General features: G+C 37.5%; 1 protein-coding gene across 2 annotated transcripts in view; it reads right to left on the bottom strand.

Moving 5' to 3' along the window:
* The window catches only part of PECAM1 (platelet and endothelial cell adhesion molecule 1), a 124,672-nt gene that overhangs the window by 96,427 nt on the left and 8,302 nt on the right, over positions 1 to 19,943 (bottom strand). Inside the window, exon 1 of one of the 2 annotated variants that reach the window (XM_074224778.1) lies at positions 5,727 to 5,779. The exons of the other annotated variant lie outside the window; for it this stretch is intronic. The gene's annotated coding sequence lies outside the window, so the exon portion shown is untranslated. Of the gene's footprint in view, positions 1 to 5,726; positions 5,780 to 19,943 lie in introns of those variants that run through there. 2 annotated transcript variants of the gene reach the window in all.

Here is a 19,943-nt window from a genome sequence, read left to right as displayed (position 1 = left end):
AAAAAACAAACTAAAAAAAAGGATAGGTGTGGTGATATGTATAGACACCAAGGAAAAAGTCAAAAACAAAAAGTTGAAAATCAGAGGAAAAGAGACAGTGACAGACAGACAGAGATAGAAATGGAGAAAGAAGTAATCATTGGACAAACATGTGTGGCTGTGCTCAAACATATTGGAGAAGAGCCATAAGGGAGACGAGGATTTATTATTCTAGTGTTTTGTCAGAGTATTTCTCTAGCTGGGGGAATCAAAATTGAAGAGAAAAAATGCTACTGATTAATTTCTTATAACTTTTCAAAGCAGAACAAATTCTAATATGGACTCTCTCCCTTCCTCTCTTCCTCCCTGACCCCCACTACCCTAATAATCTTTCCTTTCTTTTTTTTCTCACTGTGTCTCTTTTTCCTACCTATCTTTCAAATTCTTTTATTTACTTGTTTGTTTGTATGTTTATTTGTCTTTTTCTGCCCCAGGACTTGCTTTGACAGGAAACTCCCAGAAGGATAGAGTGTAAGAGAGTATGTAAGAAAGTCAAGTTCATGGGGATGAGCATCTTCACAGAAAAGACTAATTAGGGGCTTGTCAATAGTGCAGAAAAGAAGAAACAAGGTACTGAAAAGTGTGGTGGCTGAAGAGGAGACAGATATAAGGAAATCATGCTGAAGATGAATCATCAGGATTTGGCCACTGATAAGAGTGTTAAAAATTACTCTGAAGATTGGCAAATATGAGGAATTCAGAGAAACATGGGAAGATTTGAAGTAATTAAGAGAGATATAAGTACAACTAAGGGAAAAATTGTATCTGATGACTACAACAATGAAAATATAAGAAAAAAATAAGAGGAAATTTGAACCATTAGTAATTACAATGACCAGGCTTTGTACTGAATACCATGATAAGACACCCTTCCTTCTTTTTTAGTAAAGAGTTGAGATACTATGGGTGTATAATGTCACATTTGATCTGTGTGGCCACTGCATTTTTGTTATTGTGTTTTAAGCAGTTTCCCTTTGTTCCGAAAGAAGATTCTATTTGGGAGTATTCAGAAATGGCTTTAAAGAACAAATGAGGGGCGGCTAGGTGGCGTAGTGGATAAAGCACCAGCCTTGGAGTCAAGAGTACCTGGGTTTAAATCTGGTCTCAGGCACTTAATAATTACCTAGCTGTGTAGCCTTGGGCAAGCCACTTAACCCCATTTGCCTTGCAAAAAAAAAAAAAAACCTAAAAAAAAAAAGAACAAATGAAAGACATTTTTAAATTCCTTGAAGTAAATTGAATTCAGAAATTACAAAAAAGCATGTTAAATCAATAGAAATAAATGAGATGGGGGCAGCTAGGTGGCACAGTGGATAGAGCACCAACCCTAGAGTCAGGAGTACTTGAGATCAAATCTGGCCTCAGACACTTAATAATTACCTAGCCGTGTGGCCTTGGGCAAGCCACTTAACCCCATTTCCTTGCAAAAACCTAAATAAATAGATAGATAGATAGATAGATAGATAGATAGATAGATAGATAGATAGATAGATAGATAGATAGATAGACAGACAAATAAATAAATAGATAGATAAATGAACAAATAAATGAATGAATGAATGAATGAATGAACAAATAAATAAATAGAAATAAATGAGATGGAGGCAGCAAGTGGTGAAGTGGATAGCTCACCGGCACTAGAGCCAGGAGGACCTGAGTTCAAATCCAGCCTCAGACACTTACTAATTACCTAGTTGTGTGACCTTGGGCAAGTCAATTAACTCCATTGACTTGCAAAAACACCCCCAAAAAAAGAAAAAGAAAGAAATGAGATGGGAAAAGAAACAACAATGAATTTGCTTAAAGTTTCTTAAATTCCTGATATTTTATGATTCTTTTCTTTTATTCCTTTTTTATTTTTTGGTTTATTTATTTTATATTATTATAATAATTTTGTTATAAGAGTAAATATAACCCCCCCCCCAAGAAGATGAGAAACCTCAAGAATAGTGAGAGAAAAAAAATGTACTTCAGTCTATGTTCAGATTCCAATACCTCTGTCTCTGGGGTGAGTTACCTTCTTTATCATAAGTCTACCAGAGAAGTTGCTTCAATATTTTTCCCACAGTTGCTATCACTAACTGTATTTCCCTCCACTGTATTCCTCCCAACTCTCTTTTATCCTATTCTCTCTCTCTCTTCTTTCATCCTGTCCCTGTCCAAAAGTGTACTATATCTGAGTACCCTCTCCCACAATCTTCTCTCTCTTCTATCATCTATTCCCCCCTTCCCTCACCCCATTCCCCCTTATCCCAACCTTTTCTTCTCATTTTTCTCTAGGGTAAGATAGATTTCCTCACCCTATTGTGTGTATGTTATTTCCTCTCTGAGTCATTTCTGATGAGAATGAAGACTCACTCAATTCCCCTTGCCTTCCCCATTCCACTCCATTGCAAAAGCTTTTTTCTTGACTCTTATGTGAAATATCTTAGGCTCCTTCTTCCTCTTCTTTCTCTTCCTCCCAGTACTTCCCTTTATCACCCATTGACTCCATCTTTTTACTATATTATACCATTATATTCTGCTCCTTCCTGTGCCCTGTCCATATATGCTCCTTCTAATCGCTCCTATAAATGAGGAAGTTCATATGAGTTATCAGTATCTTCTTCCCATGCAGGAATACAACAGTTCAGCATCATTAAGTTCCTCATAGTTAGTCTGTCTCATCCACCCCCTCTATGGTTCACCAGGGTCTTGTACTTGAAAATCAAACTTTTGGTTCAGCTCCGGCTGTTTCAATAGGAAAGTTTGAAAGTCCCTTGTTTCATTGAAAATCCATCTTTTCCCCTAAAAGATGTTCAGTTTTGCTGCGTAGTTGATTCTGGGTTGTAAATCAAGATCTTTTGCCTTCTGGAATATCATATTCCAATCCCTACAAGCCCGTAATGAAGATGTTGCCAGATCCTGTGTAATCCTGACTATGGAACCACAGTAGTTGAATTGTTTGCTTCTGGCAGCTTTTAATATTTTCTCTTTGCCTTGGGAGTTTTGGAATTTGGCCATAATATTCCTAGAAGTTTTTCTTTTAGGATCTCTTTCAGGAGGTGACCAGTGAATTCCCTCAATTTCTATTTTACCCTCTGCTTCTAGGATCTCAGGGCAATTTTGCTGTATTATTTCTTGAAAAATGAAGTCTAGGCTCTTTTCCTGGTTGTGACTTTTAGGTAGCCCAATAATTTTTAAATCATTTCTTCTGGATCTGTTTTTGAGGTTGGTTGTTTTTCCAATTAGATATTTCACATTTTCTTCTAATTTTTGGCTTTTTGGAAGGGTTTTATTTTTCCTGATTTCTTGCAGAGTCATCAACTTCCCTTAGTTCTATTCTGAATTTGAAGGAGTTATTTTCTTCAGAGAGCTTTTTATCTCCTTTTCCAACTGGCCAATTCTGCTTTTTAAGGCATTCTTCTCCTCATTTGCCTTTTGTTTTGCTTTTTTTCACTTGGCCTAAACTGGTTTTTAACATATTATTTTCTTCAGTATTGTTTTGTATTTCTTTCACCAAGCTGCTGATTTAGTTGTCATGATTTTTCTGCATCTCTCTCATTTCTCCTCCCATTTCCCTCTCCTCCCTTAAATTGCTTTTTTTTATATCCACAAATGTTTAATTGCTGAATCAAGTTTTGGGGATGACCATGGATGCACTAATGGCACATCTCCATACAAATGAATCCTTCAAGTGCATTAAGTTTTAAATATGGCTACAGATGTAGTACTAATGGTACATCCCAAAACTGGACTCCCCAAGTGAATATACCACAGCTATTCACATACTAAGAACATGTCTGTAATTTTTCAATTCAACAGGTCTTCAAAACAGGTACTTAGCAAGTCAGGAGACCCTAGCTCCAACTGAACTCCTGCAGTGATGGGATGACCTTTACTCAAGTCCTTAGACAATACACTGAAATGCCTTTCAACAAGTTAAAGGCAGTATTTAATGAAATCATTGTAATTAAGTTACTTATGCACAAAGTTAGGGAACTTAAGATGGATTCAATAGGACTGGCCTTTGGACAGGCTGGGGTATAACTCCCCCCACCCCAAGAACAATTCTTCCACCCTTAAAAACCTGTAACAGGTAAAAGTCATATGAAATTATTAAGTAGACTTTCCCCATAGTTTGGTGAAAGAAGCCAGATTTAATTAAAACTTTTCTAAGATGTAGCCTTTGCTTTAAAAAAAAAAAAGTTGCCTAAATCTTTTAAAATAAACATTCAAGGGGCAGCTAGGTGGCTCAGTGGATAAAGCACTGGCCCTGGAGTCAGGAGTACCTGGGTTCAAATCCGGTCTCAGACATTTAATAATTACCTAGCTGTGTGGCCTTGGGCAAGCCACTTAACCCCATTTGCCTTGCAAAAACCTAAAAATAAAAAAATAAAAAAATAAACATTCAAGTGTGACAGCTTGTTTGTAACTGGACTTATGACCAAAACAGAGAGAAGGAATCATTTCTTATCTAAAGCCAAGCCTACCTAATCTACATAATTTCTCTATTAGAACAGCCATTCATGATCAAAATGCTCAGGTGGATGAAACCAATTTAAATAGGGTCATTATGGTACATGTAAAAAAAGGAAAGAAGTCTCATCAGCTGCTTTTTAAATAAATAAGGTGGTGGACAAGAGTTACTCGTTGGTGGCCTTCTTCAGGTAGGGTATCAAGTTGGCCCTCTCCCCCTTCTTCTTGATGCCCAAAGATCATCTTCATCCCGGGGATGTACTTCTTGGGGTTCTCCAGGTACTTCACCAAGGTGTCCTCTCCCCAGGTGATCCCTTTGTTCTTGTTGGAGTCAGTGTAGGAGAAGCTCCGGCCTGGCCCGTCTTGTGGCCAAAGAGCCCATGCAGGTTGGGGCCGGTCTTGTGCTTGCCACCCTTTTCCACAGTGTGGCACTGGGCGCACTTCTGCCAGAAGATCTTCTTGCCCTTCTCCACGTCTCCCATGGTAGCCTGGGGACAGAGCCGCTGGGTTACAGGCCCTGAAGATGCACCCCCCCACCCCCACTGTGAGACCTTGGCCAGGTTATACGAGCTACAGCCCCCGCCTCGGCTCTTCCCATAAACCCGTTAATTGCTTTTCAAAGTCTTTTTTGAGCTCATCCATAGTCTGAGCCCATTTTCTATTTCTCTTGGAGGTTTTGGATATGGAAGCTTCGATTTTGTTGTCATCTGAGTATATGTTTTGATCTTCCATGGGACCAAAGTAATTCTCTATGGTCAGATTCTTTTTTTTCTGTTTACTCATTTCCTCAGCCCAAGACTGATTTACAGCACTTCCAAGGCTTTGGGGGTTTTGTTTTTGCTTTTGTTTTTGTTTTTTACAAGGCAATGGGATTAAGTGGCTTGCCCAAGGCCACACAGCTAGGTAACTATTAAGTGTCTGAGACCAGATTTGAACTCAAGTACTCCTGACTCCAGGGCCAGTGCTTTATCCACTGCACCATCTAACCGCCCCCTTTGGGTTTTGGGGGGAGGACACCCCACTGGCACCTTTATTCCTCCAAGGTCTTATACTCTCTTGTAGAAGACCACAGGCACTCACCTCTGCCCTGGAGCTGTAGGGAGGGAACCCTGCTCAGCTCTTTTAGTATGGAAGGCCAAACTGCAATCTGAATCTGAGTGTAGGCAAACATCAGAGTCCTGTCCCATGGAGAGCAGAGAGATTTCTGCAATCTCCCCCAATCCCCTTACCATCTGTGGGCTGTACATTGGAGATGCAAGCTCATTTCCCCTGATTCCCGGTGCTCCTCACTCCACACTCATTCTGGTGCAGCAGAGTTCTCTCACTGCCCCTTCAAGCTGTTCCCGGTGATCCCTGGGCTGGACTGAACTGGGCTGTAATTGAAGCCAGGGTTTTTTCCCAACTCCCAGTCCTGGTAAAACACAAATTTCTCTATGTTATCTTGGACTGGGAAAATGTATCACTCAGTCTTTCTGTGGATTCTGCCCCTCTAAATTTTGGCTAGAATCATAATTTGATGGCTTTTGGAGTTTTGGGGGAACAAGTTTCCAGGAAATGCTGCCTTCATGTTGCCATCTTAACTCTGGCCCCACATATTTTATGATTCTAAGACTGCAAATCTAAGAATGTGAGTTTTTTTACCCTACATTAAAGCAATGAATTTTACCAATTACAAATATTCATAAGAAAGCTAGGAATTCAAAATAGATGATTAGAGAACAATGATCTAATCTTAGGTTAACTTTTGTTTTGACTCAAATTCATTTTCATATTAAACCTAAGAGGATCTGGGAAAAGTCTAACCTAAAGTGAAATAACAGACTTGAATAGAGAGGTTGTCATGTTCACCAATATCCAGCAGCTATCCTACTGAGACTACATTAACAAAAGTTCCTACAAATTCTCTTGTATGGGAGATTGTTATTCTTAGAGTTTTACATTTGAGTGAGGGATATCCAAGGGGCTACATTATGAGTCTACAACCCTTCAAAAGTACAGCTTAAGAGCTCCCACCAAGTCAAGTCAGCAATCATTTATTAAATGTCTACCATGTGCCAGATACCATGATTAGCTCTGAGGCATAAAAATAAAAGCAAAGACAAAACAAAATAAAAAGATAACCTTGTTCTCAAGGAGCTCATTGTCTAATGGGTGAGACAAAATGCAAACCATTTTGTTGAAAAAGATATGTATTAAGACAAACTGGAGGTAATTCAGAGGAAAAATACTAAGATTAAGGACAAAAATAGAATTTTCACAAAAGGTGAAATTTTAGATGAAACTTGAAGGAAGACAGAGAAGTTAGGAGGTAGGAATGAGGAGGGAGTGAGTTATAATCTTATGCCAGAGCAAACAAGGAGACCTGTATCACTGGATAACAAAGTCCTAGGCATACAGTAAGGTATAAGAAGATTGAAAAAGTAGGAAAGGATCAGGTATGAAAGGCTTTAAAAATCAAACAAAAGATTTTATATTGGATTCTGGAGGTGATAGGCAACCAATGGGGTTTATTAAATGCTTGATGTGGTCAGACCCTGAATGGAGGCTATTGTAATAATCCAAGCAAGATGATAAGGGACCAGAGCAGGGTAGTGGTAAAATTAAAAGAGAGAATGAAGAGCATACAGGTGATGCTTGCAGATAGAAATGATAGGACTTAGCAACTGAATGGATATGGATCATGGTGGCTTAGCCCTACCTGATCTAAAATTATAATATAAAGCATCAGTATCAAAGAGAGAGAATTAAGAATGATACCTGGATTTGAGCCTGGGAGGATGGCAGTACCCTTAATAGTAATGTGGAATTTAGGAAAAAAAGAAAACTTTAAAAGATAATGAATTTGGTTTTAGGATTCTGAACTTAAAATATCTATGAGACAATGTTTTAGTTTTTCTCTAGTCACAGTTCAAAGTAATAGCATTTGATAAAATAGCATATTAAGAAAAATTTCAAGAGAACATTCTCTCCATAGAAGTAGGACACTCTCAGTGGTGTGCTAGTAAATGTTTGACAATTAACTCTTCCCTCCCCCCAAAAAAATTTCTTATCTTCAACTCATTTTTTTCATACATTTATGGAACTCTTTTTTTCCATAACCACCTTATGGTTGCAATTCAACCAGGAGTTGAGAAAAGGAGTTGTATTTTAATTTGCTTACTCTTTTCCCGATATATTTATTATCTAAATTTCATATGTGATCTACCATTTACTATCTCTTATCTGCATACAAATTATACTCATTAAACTGAAACTTTTTTCAGTTTCAATGTTACTGACTTAAATAAAGCTCACTATTCTTAGATTTTTTTTTGTATAGTTGCATAAATTGAATGGAACATTATTTGATTCTATATTACAATCTATGAGATCCTGAAAATCATTCAAATTTATTTATTTTAAAATTTTATTTAAATAATACCTTTTTTCCTTATCTGTTTTTCCATCTGAGCATTTCTGCTTTTTAAAGCATTCTTCTCCTCAATAACTTTTTGAAGTTTTATCCACTTGATCTATGCTAGTTTTTAACATATTATTTTCTGCAGCATTTTTTTGGGATCTCCTTGACTAAGCTGCTGACTTCTTTTTCATGTTTTTCTGCATCTCTCATTTCTTTTCCCAATTTTTCTTCTATCTCCCTCACTTTACTTTCAAAATATTTTTTGAGCTTTGTCATAGCCTGAACCCAATTTCCATTTTTCTTGCAGTCTTTAGATGCAGGAGTTTGTACTTCTTCATCTTCAGATTGAGTATCTTGATCCTTCTTGGGACCATAGACAATGTATTTCTCAATGGTTTTCCTCTTTTTTCTGTGTTTACTCATTTCCCCAGTCTGTGTTTGGGGTGCTTCCTAAGCTTTTGAGTATTATTAGGACACCCCCCACACACACACAAGGGTGTGAAGCTCTGTTTTCCCTCCTGGTCTGTGAATGACCACAAGCACACCCCTCTGCCATGGGGCTGGGGGGGGGGGGCTGCTGTCCTATGGGGGCCCTAGACTGTAATCAGGATATGAATGTGATCAGAGCCCCAGAGTCTTGTTCCGGGTACAGAGGACAGACCTCAGAAGTCTCTACTCCCCTACCTTTGGTAGACTGTGGACTCAAGGCTCAGTTGCCTGGGGGCTCCCATTTACTGGCTCTGCCTTCCTTTTCCTAGATCTGGGCTGCAGCCACCATTTCTCGCTGAGTGCCCTGAGGACTGGGCTTCATAGGCTTGCTCTGGCAGAGGTCCCCCACTGATCTTCCAAGTAGTGCCCAGTGCTCTCCCGGGTGTAGGTCAGGAAACTGCCCCCTCTACCATGAGCCATGCTCCCAAGCGCCCTGGGGCTGCCTCCAGGAAGCTGAAGTTCCTTTACTCTGGAGGCTGCCCCCTAACCCCCTGGAGTGGAGCCTTTCCACTATTTTCCAAGTTACCTTGGGCTGGAGAACTGCTTCACTGGATCCCTCTGTGGGTTCTGTCTCTCAAAAATTTAGTTAGAGTCATTATTTTATGATTTTTGAAATATTATAGAGAGCACCTAAGAGAGGCTCTTCTCCTACCGCCATCTTAGCTCCACCCCCAATACATTTTTTTCAGTGCTTGTCCACAGTGAAGTTTTTATAAGGTTAAGTAAATGAGTCTACCAAATTAAAATAATTAAAATGCTTTTACTATTGTTTCTGTACAATAAAAGATATAAGTTCATGTGTTGTATTATATTTTATAGTAATATATTTCTAGGAAAAACATGAATTTTTATTAAATGGAATGTCTTTAAATTTACATGCCTTAATTGAGATTCATGATTTCCAGTGCCAGTTTTTAAATTTCCTAAAGCTCTAATAGCACATTTGATTAATTTTTGCACTTTCTGTGCAAAAGAAGGCAGCTTAGCTCTACCTGATCTAAATTTATAATATAAAGCATCAGTATCAAAACTGTCTGGTATTGGCTAAGAAACAGAGTGGTAGGTACAATAACAGGAAATGATTATAGTAATCTGCTGTTTGATAAACCCAGAGTCCAGCTATTGGGATAAAAACTCTCTCTTCGATAAAAACTGCTGGGAAAATTGGAAGTTAGTATGGAAGAAACTTGGATTAGACCAACACCACGTCACACCCTATACCAAAATAAGATCCAAATGGATACAGGATTTAGACATAAAAAACAATATTATAAACAAACTAGAAGATCAAGGACTAGTTTACCTGTCAGATCTATGGAAAGGGAAACAGTTTATGACTAAGGAAGAGATGGAGAACATCACTGAAAACAAACTAGATAATTTTGATTACATTAAATTAAAAAGCTTTTGCACAGACAAAACCACTGTAACCAAGATCAAAAGAAATGTAGTAAAATGGGAAACAATCTTTACAACTACTGTTTCTGACAAAGGACTCATTTCTAAAATATACAGAGAACTGAGTCAAATTTTAAAAAAAGCCATTCCCCAATTGACAAATGGTCAAAAGATTTGCAAAAGCAATTTACAGATGAGGAGATCATAGCCATATGAAAAATTGCTCTAAATAATTACTTATTAGAGAAATGCAAATTAAAGTTTCTCTGAGGTACCACCTCACACCTCTCAGACTGGCCAATAAGACCAGAAAGGATAATGATCATTGTTGGAAGACATTGTGGGAAATCTGGGACACTATTACATTGTTGGTGGAGCTGTTAACTCATGCAACTTTTCTGGAAAGCAATTTGGAACTACACCTAAAGGGCAACAAAAATGTGCATACCCTTTGATCCAGCAACACCACTACTGGGTCTAAACCCTGAAAAGATGATGAAAAAGGGTAAAACATCACTTGTACAAAAATATTCATAGCAGCCCTGTTTGTGGTGGCAAAGAATTGGAAATCAGTAAATGTCCTTCAATTGGGGAAATGGCTTAGCAAACTGTGGTCTATGTATGTCATGGAACACTATTGTTCTATTAGAAACCAGGAGGGATGGGAATTCAGGGAAGCCTGGAGGAATTTGCATGAACTGATGCTGAGTGAGATGTGCAGAACCAGAAAAACACTGTACACCCTAACAGTAGCATGGGGGCGACGGTCACCTTAATGGACTCGCTCATTCCATCAGTGCAACAATCAGGGACAATTTGGGGCTGTCTGCAATGAAGAATACCATCTGTATCCAGAGAAACAACTGTGGAGTTTAAACAAAGACCAAGGTCTGTTAACTTTAATTTAGGAAAAAATTGATATCTTGTTGCCTGACCTTGCTATCTCTTATAGTTTAGGTTTCTTCCTTAAGGATATGATTTCTCTCTCATCACATTCAATTTGGATCAATGTATGCCATGGAAACAATGTAAAGACTGACAAATTGCCTTCTGTGGGGGGTGGGGGAAGGGAAGTAAGATTAGGGTAAAAATTGTAAAACTCAAAATAAATAAAATCTTTAAAAAAAATTTTTTTTTGCACTTTCTGAATGTTAGTTGATCTTGATTTCAATGCACTTGAAAGTAATTTTTGCAAGAATTTAATCTCTATCAAACCACAATAAGAACAGGAGAAGTGCATAGGTAGAGTTGGCTTATGACAGTAGTAGTTTATAAACTAATATACCTCTCATATAGGTCACAGTATTCCAACAATTTTAATAATATCAATTTTAAATTCTTTAACTACAGTTTTCTAGCTCAGTTTGATTTTTATTAGATTATTGATAAAAAATAATAAATTTAAATGATCAATTTGTTTTTTTCATATATTGAATCAAGTAGGAGTTGCTTTGTGATTTTTTATTGTTGTTCAGTCATTTTCAGTCATTTTCAACTCTTCATTATTCCAGTTGGGGTTTTCTTGGCAAAGATACTGAAGTGGTTTACCATTTCCTTCTTCAGTTCATTTTCCAGATGAGGAACTGAGTCAAACAAAGTTAAGTGACTTTCCTAGGGTCACACAGCTAGTAAGAGTCTGAGGTCAGATTTGAGCCTAAGAAAGTGAGCTTTCCTGACTCAAGTCTGACATTCAATCCACTGCACTGCCTAGCTGGCTTGCTTGGTGATTGAAATAATGCTAAATTATGATTTTAGGAAAAATGTCTAACAATTTCACAACTACTCCAGATTTTATTCCCAGCATTTTATTAGCACCATCAAAGCAAAATGAAATTAAGTTTATTATTAAATATTCATTAATAAAGTTAAAATTACTTAGACAATAATGTATTAAAAATATAATCTTCTATGGACGATATTCTTTTAAAATAATTAACACTGAAAGCCCAGACTGCACACTGGCTGTATTGAACAATAGTCATAAAAATAAACAATCAATTCACTTGAATCAGTAAAAGTCACACACCACTAGATAGATTCCTTAAATCAGGGTGGAGAACCTTTTTTTCTGCCAAGGGCAATTTAGATATTTATAACATCATTTTCAGGCTATATTTAATCAAAAAAATTTAATGAATTCACCCCTAAAATACTGTTAGATTGATAGAATTTTGAGTACTGCCTGCAGCTGCCTTGGCAACACCACACCGATATGACCTGCAGTCAGAGGTTCCCAACCCTGCCTTAAATTGTATACTCAGTTATTGAAGACAGTGTGATTGTGATTTAGCCAGTTGTATGAGACACTAATCCTGTCCTTAAGGAACTTAAAATCTTTTTATCAAAAATAAGTTTCTGTTGTTGTTATTAAGTTGTTCAATTATGTCCAACTCTTTGTGACCCCAAGGACTAGACTGTCCACATGGTTTTTTCTTGGTAAAGATAGTGGAGCATTTTGTCAATTCTTCTTCAGGGATAAAGGCAGGCAGAGGTTAAGTGACTTACCCAAGGTCTCATGGCTACTAAGTGTCTAAGGCTTTAAAAGTCAAACAGAAGATTTTTATATTGGATGCTGGGTGTAGAGCCAACAGAGCTCACATAAAACAAATAGGAAATTCATGATAATATAATTTGGTGGTGAAATCAATGAAGTGTGGAGTCAGGAAGACCTGAGTTTAAATCTGACCTCATCAATGTGACCCTAGAAAAGTCATTTAACCCCATTTGCCTCAGTTTCCTTATCTGGAAAATGAGCTGGAGAAGGAAATGGCAAACTACTCCAGTATCTTTACCAAGAGAATCCCAAATAGGGTCATGAATCAGATACAATTGAAAAAACTGAACAACAGTAACAACAATATTAGTTTAGATCATGTGCTATATAAGCTATTGTGTTTTTTGTTCTTCATTTTCAAAGAGGACCAATGATTTATATATGAATTGGATTTGAAGAGGGCAGAGCTATACAAAGCTGTCAGTCTCACTCTCTCTTCCAGAGTCATTGAAGTCTAGTGGCAGGACAAAAGTCATGGCAATTGGAGATGGCCCAGGATGCAGTGAATGAACTTGGCATCTTCAATGTCTGACCAAGTTCTAAGCACTCCCATACACCAACTTCAGCTGCCTTCATGGCCTTTGGAATAAATTCTTCTCATTCACCCATTTCACTGGGGAGACGTCTACATATGCTTAGGGTAGGACATCCCCCAAATTCAGCAATGGGTTTGAGTTGTGTTGTTTACTTAATCTGGTTTAACCTGATTTCTGAGATCATTTACCAGGGAATGGTGGCTGTTCATGCTTCATTTTCTTGGAGCCACAGTTGAGAGTTGAGAGATGATGGACGCAAAAGGTAAATGAGCACTCTTAAAATGGGCTTAGCCAGCCCTCACACCTGTGGTGTTAGTCCTCCCCATATACACTGTTATATACTTATACTGTTATATAAAGTATGTACTAAAGAAAGGAATTTCTGTAGAATTTCAGGGAGGAAAGGAACAAATTGACCTGAGATCTAAGAATAAAACTGAATAATGGGCTTTAGAGGTAGAAAAGATCATGGAATTATCTAGTCAAATCCCTTTTAAATAGGAGGAAATTGAGGTGGGGGGGTGGAGAGATTCCTCTGAGTTCAATAAAATTCAGTTTACTTTCCACTGTACCCCACTGTTATATAACATTATAGCAAAAGCATTTCTTTTGTTTTAAACACAATGTTTTTTAAATTTTTTTTATTAAAGATATTATTTGAGTTTTACAATTTTTCCCCCAATCTTACCTCCCTCCCCTCACCCCACCCCCACGGAAAGCAATCTGTCAGTCTTTACTTTGTTTCCATGTTGTACATTGATCCAAATTGAGAGTGATGACAGAGAAATCATATCCTTAAGGAAGAGACAAAAAGTCTAAGAGATAACAAGATCAGACAATAAGATATCTGTTTTTTTCCAAATTAAAGGGAATAGTCCTTGAACTTTGTTCAAACTCCACAGCTCTTTATCTGGATACAGATGGTGTTCTCCATTGAAGACAGCCCAAAATTGTCCCTGATTGTTGCACTGATGGAATGAGCGAATCCTTCAAGGTTGATCATCACCCCCATGTTGCTCTTAGGGTGTACAGTGTTTTTCTGGTTCTGCTCATCTCACTCAGCATCAGTTCATGCAAATCCCTCCAGGCTCCCCTGAATTCCCATCCCTCCTGGTTTCTAATAGAACAATAGTGTTCCATGACATACATATACCACAGTTTGCTAAGCCATTCCCCAGTTAAAGGACATTTATTTTATTTCCAATTCTTTGCCACCACAAACGGGGCTGTTATGAATATTTTTGTACAAATGATGTTTTTACCCTTTTTCATCATCTCTTCAGGGTATAGACCCAGTAGTGGTATTTCTGGGTCAAAGGGTATGCTTATTTTTGTTGCCCTTTGGGTGTAGTTCCAAATTTCTCTCCAGAAAGGTTGGATGAGTTCACAGCTCCACCAACAGTGTAATAGTGTTCCAGACTTTCCCACAACCCTTCCAACAATGATCATTATCCTTTCTAGTCATATTGGCAAAAGCATTTCTTATCCTCAGTTGTTAATTGTCAAAGGATATGAATAAACAGTCTTCAGATGAAGAAACCAATGCTGTCAATAGGTATATGAAGAAGTGCTTCAAATCACTTTTGATTAGAGAAATGCAAATTTAAATAATACCATAAGATTGACAAATTGACAAAAAAGGAAAATGATAAATGTTGGAGGGCATGTGGGAAAATTGGTACACTAATGCACTGTTGGTGGAGTTGTGAACTGATCTAAACATTTGGAGATGTTGGAACTATGCTGAAAAAAGCAACCAAACTATGCATACCCTTTGATTCAGCAATACCATTGCTAGGTCTGTATCCCAAAGAGATCAGAAAAAAAAGGGAGAAAAGACCTACATATGCAAAATATTTATAGCAGGAATTTTCAAGGTAGCAAAATATTGGAAATTGAGGAGGAAATGTGTGAACAAACTGTGATATATGAATGTAAAAGAATACTATTGTGTAATAAGAAATGATGAAAAGGCAGATTTCAGAAAAACCTGGAAAGACTTACATGAACTGATGCAAAATGAAATGAATGGAACCAGGAAACACTGCACACAATATCAACAACATTATGTGATGATCAACAATGAAGGACTCAGCTGTTCTCAGCAAAATAATGATCCAGATAAGTACAAAAGATTCACAAAGGAAAATATTGTCCTATCCACATATAGATAAAGACCAGTTCTTTATGCACATTGAGACATATTTTTTCAATTACTTTATTCTTTTTCATGGGGCTTTTTTTTCTTTTTGATATGTTCCTTCTTTCACAACTGTGATTAATATGGAAATATGTTTTAATGTGATAACATATGTATAACCTATATTAAATTGCATACTATTTTGGAAGAGAAGAGGGAGAGAGGGAAGAAAAAATTGGAAGTCAAAATCTTATAAAAATAAATGCTGGGAGGGGTGGCTAGGTGGCACAGTGGATAGAGCACCAGCCCTGGAGTCAGAAGTACCTGTGTTCAAATCTGACCTCAGACACTTAATAATTACCTAGCTGTGGGGCCTTGGGCAAGTCCGCAAACAAATAAATAAATGCTAAAAATTGTCTTGACATATAATTGAGAAAAAAATTAAGTACTATTTTAAAAAACAGTTCTTATAAGTAATATGCTACAAACTATATCATATCATAGAGAAACTTATTAGTATTGGACTTGGAGTCCTTTAGAACTAGGAATAAATTACACTTTTTGGCACTTGCTCTCTTGCAAGAACCTCAACTTCTTCATCTAGAAATGGCTATATTTGTCATGCATATTTCATAAGCCTCAAATGAAGTAATCATGTAATGTATATGAAACACTTTGTAAGCCATGTGGGTATGACACATGGATGTCAGTTCTTGAAAATTCTTTAGGTCTATGGGTTAGACTAAATGGCATTTATAATGCTCTTCCAACTCTGAGATTCTGTGAGTTTTGAAGTACAAACAACAAGGTTCTCTCAGGTTTTTATGCATCACCTTTTCACCAACCTTTCACCCTGTGTCTTGGATGAAGACACTGTTGTTTATAGGAAATGGCCTGTTCCAGGAATCCCATGTGCCAAACACATTTAATGCCAAGAAATGCCAAATCATAAGGTGAGATTTGAGTCAGTTTTTTTCCTATTCAGCTCCAATTTTATTGTTGCTTTGTGTTTTTTTATTTTTTTTTAAAGAAATCTAAATTAGTTTAACAATGTTGTTTCTCAATTGTTGGATTGTTGTTGTTTGGGTAGAGGGTGGGGTTGGAGTTTGACAGATCAGGACAATCTCCATATAGGATTCAAAGGACTATTCATTTATCAGAGGGGAATTTCAAAGCACTTTTTTACTGGAAGTTCCAGGAATTAATACCTAAGACCAAAGCTCTGAGGCACAAGATAAAATATATAGAAAGAATGAACTGAAGGTTGGAGTGATGTAGGGTTAGGTAGGGGGTAAGGAAGAGGAAGTTGGAACTGTGTTTGACAAGAATTTCTGGGAAAACTGGAAAGGAGTCAGGCAGAAAACACATTTAGATCAATCTTATATACCACATATCATAATAAATTTAATAAGAAACAATCATGTAAATATTAAATTAATTAATAGATTTAGTGATATAACAATCCAACAACCAACAGGATACTTTACAAAATTAGACAAAATAATAAAATTCATCTTGAGGAATAGAAGGTAAAAATTATCAAGGGAAATAATGAAAAAATATAAGAGGTGGCCGCCTTCCTGTGTCATGGAAAAGGGCCAACACCCAGATTATGATTATACAAGAAAGACATTGAGGCAGGGCCAAGGTCAAAAATCAATAAATCTCTTCAAATTTCCCCTTATATGAACCTATTATTAGCCAATTCTAGTTAATTCATAAAGTACAAATGATTGATAATAGCTTTAGGGCATTTGTAATTTCCCAGAACATAATGAGTCTGAAAAGACTTGTTGACTTTAACAAAAGGTGATAACTCTTCTGTTAATATCTAGTGCTCTGTCATCACCATCCTTCCATTCTACTGGACTCCTCACTATCTCTCACTCTACCCCACTTCAGCTCCAATCTGTTACTGTTGATCTTGAATTCATTCCCCTCTTCCCCTCTGGCATTGTCACTACCGTGGTACAGGCTCTCATCTTTTTACCCCTGGATTACTGCAACAATCTGCTGGTTAGTCTGCCACAAATCTCTCTCCCTCTTTAATCTATCCTTCAAGGAACTCCCAAAATGACTTTATTAAAGTGACAGATCATGTCACTTTATTACACAATAAATTCCAGTGATTCCCTATTATTACCTCCATAATCAAATACAAAATTCTGTTTGCCTTCAAAATCCCCCACACACATATTCCAGTCTCTTTATAACTTTATAACTTTCATCTCCTGACCATGTACTTTTCCATCCAATGATACTGACTTCCTTGCTGTTTTTAGGACAAGAGACATCTAGGCTCCAGGCATTTTCTCTTACTGTTCACCTTGCCAGGGAACGATCCCTCTCCCCCTTCCCCCAACACAACCTTTTCTCATCTCCATTTCCTGGATTCCTTGGATTCCTTTAAGTTCCAGCTAAAATCCTACCTTTCCCAGGAAGACTTTCCTAGTCCTTCTTAATTCAAGCATGTTCCTTCTTATTTCCTATTTATCTTGTATAGAGCTTGTTTGTACCTGTTTGTTTATTTGTTTTCTGCCCATTAGATTATGAACTCCTCCAGGACAAGTGTTGTCTTTTGCCTTTCTCTTCTTTGATTCCCAGTGCTTAGCACATAGTGCACATAGGAAGATAGTGAACAGTTAATAAATGATGAACAGGAAAGTTGTCCTCTAAATCACACCATGTACATGACTACATATTCTGCTTGTACCTATAGTTTTGTTTTTTCTAAAGAGACAATTTCTCTTTTTGGTCAGATTACCTAAAACTGGTCTTTTATGCTGAGACACAATGTTGCATAGAGGTTAGAAAGCTAGAGTAGGAAGTAGCATGATCTGAATTAAAAATTCCATTATAACTGTGGGACATGAGAAAGTCACAACTTATCTGAGCATGAGTTTTCAGATCTATAAAATAACAGCCATAGTAACTACCTTAGAGGATAGTTGTAAGGGAGTTAACTTTTACCAGTTCCTCAAGTCCACAAAGTCCAAAACCTAAACACAACCTGTTAATTAGGTGTTAAATTAAGTAATAAGAAGCTACTACCTCCTAATCCCTTTAGGATGTATAAATACTTTTCTTTGATGAGATTAAAAAGAATCTTACTAGATGTTCATGGCTATTTAAAAACTTTTTTTTATTATTATTTTCAATTTTGAATAGCTAAGCTCCCAAAACCAAGTTTATTTCTAATGACATGGTTCTCCATCCTTCCTCCTCCCCTCACCCCCTTCCTTGTCTATCTAGCTTTGAAAGAGAATTAGCTAGGGGTAGCTAGGTGGTGAAGTGGATAGAGCACCAGCCCTGGAGTCAGGAGGACCTGAGTTCAAATGTGATGTCAGACACTCACACTAACTGTGTGACCTTGGGCAAGTCAGTTAACCCCACTGCCTTGCAAAAACCAGAGAGAGAGAGAGAGAGAGAGAGAGAGAGAGAGAGAGAGAGAATTAGCTGATCAAGAGAATATTACAGAACCAGTAATGAGTAGAGACACATACTTCAGACTGAGAAGGAAGCAGCTTTGAAGGACCAAGATCCTAAGAAACAAAGAAACCATACCCAGAACCAAAGGAAGCTGCATGAGGACTGTTGGAAGAAAGGAAAAACTTTAGCTGTGTGGCCTTGGGCAAGCTACTTAACCTCGTTCACCTTGAAAAAAAGAAAAAGAAAAAAAGAAAGGAAAAGCTTTTGGATTTTATTGCACAAGAATTTGTGATTTGACTTTGCCACATATATATCCTATGTGTGCCTCTCTACCATTGTACTCTGAATTTGTGCCCATTTTTCCTTGGATGTTGTGTGTAAATATGCCCTTGTTTGTAGAGTTAGAGTTTTGTAGTTATTACTTTACTATGTCATTATAGTAAATTCCTTTATAAGAGTTAATTGTGTCTACTAGCTGATTATCATTGGGAAGCACATAAGTGAGGATTCTTGAGCATAGCTTTAGGAGTAGCTACCCACGAATTACCTACCAACAAGAACTAGAGAGTCATTGCCACCTTCTGAAGATCCAACCCTCAAGTGTGTGTACAAGGTTAGAGAGTAATCCTGAGTGGGTGTTATATATATCAAACACTAAGCAAACGTAAAGGCTCTATATAAATACCAATTATCATTACTATTATTATTTGTGAATCCATTTTTAATCCAGTTCAAAAGTTGGAGGGAGCAAAGCAGAGCTACACGGTTCAGTTCCCTCATTCAGCACAACTTACTCAGGTTACCTTTGTTCCTTAGGGGATCAAAGGGGATTGTTTTTCCCAAGTCTGAATTTCACAGGTGTAAGCTGATGTTCTTGGATATGACATACATCACTGTGGCATTTCTGCAACAGGAAAAAGGAAGGAACTTCTGATCTGCGTAGTGATGGCATCAACAATGTTAGCACCCAACCCACTGTCTGAGAAGAAAAAGAGCTCTGTATCCATGGCAATGAATAACCAGGAAGTGAGTGCTTTCTGTGTGTGTGTGTGTGTGTGTGTGTGTGTGTGTGAGAGAGAGAGAGAGAGAGAGAGAGAGAGAGAGAGAGAGAGAGAGAGAGAGAGAGAGGAGAGATGAGGAGAAGAAAAGAGATGAGGAAGAGGACAGCAAGAGAGAAAGAGATGAGAGAGCAGAGAGAGAGAAAAAGCAAGGAGAAACAGAGAGAACATCATCAGCCAGCAATAGGATTTTCCCTTCATTTGGTTCTCAACCATATTTATAACAAATGAGCTATTATGTTTGGCCCTTTTCCAGTTGAGTCTCCAGAGCCATAGGTAGAGGAAGAGAGATGGAGGTCACTAGCCAGATGGAAAACACAAATTGATAAACTCTAGCTATTGATAGCATAGGAAGGAAGGTATTTTTTTCCCCTTTCTTCCTCTTAAAGTCATATTGTACAGAAGCCAGAAGAGAACTTAAACTCTCTTAGAAGGAAGGGAA

Source organism: Macrotis lagotis, chromosome 2 (assembly GCF_037893015.1).
Source record: "Macrotis lagotis isolate mMagLag1 chromosome 2, bilby.v1.9.chrom.fasta, whole genome shotgun sequence".
NCBI classification, from domain to species: Eukaryota; Metazoa; Chordata; class Mammalia; order Peramelemorphia; family Peramelidae; genus Macrotis; species Macrotis lagotis.
The sequence above is the reverse complement of the archived record's forward strand: the minus strand, read 5'-3'. Positions and strand labels throughout refer to the sequence as shown.